Here is a 3,948-nt window from a genome sequence, read left to right on the forward strand (position 1 = left end):
AATGACTTCCCTAAGCTGATCAATCATTGCCTTCCTGAAGTTCAGTGTTTTTGTGGCTCCTCAACACAGCACCCTATTGAAGGACAAGTTAAAATCTATGATATTGTAGTCACTATTTCCTAGATGTCCCCAAGCCAGCACATTACCTATTCTGTCAGGTCTGTTGGTTAATATATCAAGATCAGTAGGCACTCCTCTCTAGTTGGGTCCGGTCCCATTTGGGAATTAATTATCTTTAGTTATAGACAAAAACCTGTCTCCTTAACGATATCCATAGGTTTCACTTTCCTGTTTTATATTGAGGTAGTTAAAATCACCCATAATAATGACCTCATTGTGGTTTGCTGCTTCATATATTTGCATCAATAATAGATTCACTGCGCCTTCTGTTATATGTTATCTTACTATTTTATTATTTCTCTTTCCATAGGGACTCAATATTATAATTTCCCTCACATACATCTTTCTGTAGTGTGGGCTTTAGAAAGTACCGGCCTCATCTGTTGTTGGAGAGTTGGGTGGACAAGTTTAGTCTAAAGTGTATGGGCACCTCTATATGCTCTAAATATACACAGACACACTCACATGTTCCCCTAAATAAAATAAAAATAACACAAATATAGTCCAACCAATCATAATAAACAAAATTATATTGGCAACAATTTATTAAGAATAACAAAAACAAATATTTCCAGAGAACTGAACACACTTTGGAAAGGACATTATTTCTCACATCACAATATTACTATATCACAATATCTGGGACAATGTTTTGTTGCTTTGTTTTATACCGCATAAATCAATTAAAACTACATCACTATCTATATTGCATCTAGCTGTATGTATATTTTGTCCAGAAACTGTATTGACTGATTAGACAAATATGAAACATATAGAGGGAGTAACTACTGCCATTATTTACTCTTTGAAACATGTAAATAATATTGAAATGTAACAAATTGAAAAAAGGTACAAATGAAAGAACACATAACTGATAGACATAAAGTCATGTAGAGCATAGAATGTTTACACAGCTGATACACACAGTTGTCTGTGGCTGGCAAGACATGTTTTCACATCTTCATGTTCTTTAGTCCTGCTGAAAATGCCAGAACTGTTGTGGAGTCCAGTACAATAATTTACTGTAAGAAAGCTGAATTATGCAGTAAGAGGATTTCCACTTTTCAGTACTCCACCCTATGTGGGCCAGGTCAGAGAGCTGAGGCATCGAGCATGTTCATTTTAAAATTTGAGTCAGCAATTTTGCAAATGTATTTTTTAGAAATAAAACACACCTGAAAAAAACACGGTGTGAATATATCCCAAGAAAGGAAATTCTATAATCTGTTACATGAAGCAAATAGGTCTCACTATTTGTAGTTGTATTCCATATTAGATCTTTTTCCATCTTCTTTATAGGAGCCTCTGGTGAGCTGGGACTGCTTTTTTTTACATGAAATATCTTAAAGAAGAACTATCATGGACCAAGTCACAAATTTTTTTTTCTATCATGTGAAAGTGCATCAGCTCATCATTCTGACAATCTGCTCCTCATGTATCTCACCCTCTCCCTTCTCCTGCAATCCCCTCTGAAAGATCGGTACTTCCTGGTCCATGGAGGTCCCTGACTTCCTGTCTCCCATCATGCCTTTCAGTTTATCACAGAAGTAGCCCAGCCTAGACCAGTGCTTCCTAACCAGGGTGCCTCCAGCTGTTGTGAAACTACAACTCCCAGCATGCCTGGGAGTTTTAGTTTTGCAACAGCTGAAGGCACCCTGGTTGGGATACACTGACCTAGACACTGATCACTTTCCTAACAGCAGGCTCAGTGTTTCCCCTCCCCCTGCTTCTATTCTCAGGACATCGTTCTTTCAGACTGACCTGCTGTCAGATGGTAATCAGTGCAGGGGAAAGCAGGGATCTCCCCCTCCCCCTCTGCTTCTTCTCGGGACATTGGGACATCGTTCTTGCTGTTATAAACACTGAGCTGGCTGTCAGATGCTTCTTTGCCGAGGAGATGAAGACACGTGAGCTCAGCTAACTGGGGCTTCTATGATTGGCTGAAGCTGCACATGAAAGGTTCCCTTGCCGTGCACAGAGCTGGCTAAGCTGCAGAACTATGGGAAATTGTGACATCACGGCCCCCAGCATAATGCAGCTCAATGGGGGGTCGCAAGTCATCAGAACAGGGAGCTGCTGAACTTCCTCTCTGAACAAAGAAGCTAGAAAAACAGGTTTTACTTACAAGATGGGTGAAGTCAGTGATTTACAAAGTGATATAACTTTTGCTTCTGCATTTAAAACACAATACTTTTTCTACATGGGACTTCTCCTTTAATATCGCATTTTCATTTCCAGTAAAACAGAACAATTATTTAACAACTTTGTAAATACATTGCCTTGCTTATCCTGCACTAATCCCAGGTTACAGTAACAAATCTCCATGTACAATTCTGATGATTATTCTTGGAAACTGTCAACATGTTTGTTACAAAATATATTTTGGGAGTGATAGTTTTTCCAACATCAGATTATTGTACAGTGCTCCCTAAAGTTACAATATTAATTGGTTCCAGAAAAGTGGTGAAAAAAGGTAAGGTATTTGTAACTCCTGTTTTAGGTCTCCTACTATAAAAACTTCCTACTGCAGCTGGCCTGTTAAAGGGGTACTCTGCCCCTAGACATCTTATTCCCTATCCAAAGGATAGGGGATAAGATATCTGATCGTGGGGTCCGGCTGCCGGGGACCCCTGGGATCTCGGCTGAAGCACCCCGCTGACATTACTGCACAGAGCTAAGTCACTCCGTGTGTAATGACGGGCGATACAGGGGCTGGAGCATCTTGAGGTCACGGCTCCGCCCCCTTGTGACATCACGGCCATGCGTGACATCAGGCCCTTAATGCAAGTCTAGCGGGACCCCCGCGATCAGACATCTTATCCCCTATCCTTTGGATAGGGGATAAGATGTCTAGGGGTGGAGTACCCCTTTAAGTCCACATTATAAGGACATTTGAAGAAAATAATTCCTTATAAGAGTGTGTGTATTTTGCTGCCCATTGACCCATTACAGTCAATGGGTAGCAAAATCAGTTATAGAAAACCTGCAGCAAAATATGCACGTGCAAACATAAAGCTTGGTTCATTCTATAGAATATCCGAGTGGAATTTCAAAGCGGAATTCAACTGAGAAATTCTAGTGCAGCAGAATTTCATTGGGATTGGGCACTGCGATTCAGCTGCAGAGTGCACACTATGGAATATCAGAGTCGGATACTCCGTCGCTGAAATTCTGCTGCCTAAAGAATGATCACGCTCATACTTAAGGCGGAATCCACGACGCAGTCATTGCCATCTATGAGGCCGGCAATGTCCGCACAGTCCGAGCATTGTCAGTCTAAACCTAGATTAAAGGTGTTTTCTCATGGTTAAATATCAATTTACTCTGTTAAATCGCCTTACAAGTTTAATTGATATTGACTTTAAAGGAGAAATGAGGCGCAAAACTTTTACCTTCCCTTGTGCCCGGGCTACAAAAACAAACCAAAAAAACTTTAACTCACCTTCCTACGTTCCCCCGTTGCACCGATATCAGCATCCCAGGACGCTGACTGGAGTGGGACGCTCCAAGCCTAAGAAGCAAGGAGCCGAGCAGTGCCTGAGGATCGGGAATCCGATATCAACGCAATGGGGGAATGTAGGAAGGCGAGTTAAAGTTTTTTTTTTTTTAGTTTTTGCCGCCCAGGCACAAGGGAAGTTAAAAGTTTTGTGCCACATTTGTCCTTTAAATATATAACAATGGACGTCCTCTGTCGAGATTAAAAGAGTTTTCTACACCAGCACAGAAGTATTTACTGTTAGAGCAGTAATACTATGGGACTTTCTACCAGTGCAAGCGACTATGGTGAACTCACTAAGAAATCAAAAGGGGCTTGGATGCATTTCTTGA

This window comes from Hyla sarda, chromosome 4 (assembly GCF_029499605.1).
Source record: "Hyla sarda isolate aHylSar1 chromosome 4, aHylSar1.hap1, whole genome shotgun sequence".
Lineage (NCBI taxonomy): Eukaryota > Metazoa > Chordata > Amphibia > Anura > Hylidae > Hyla > Hyla sarda.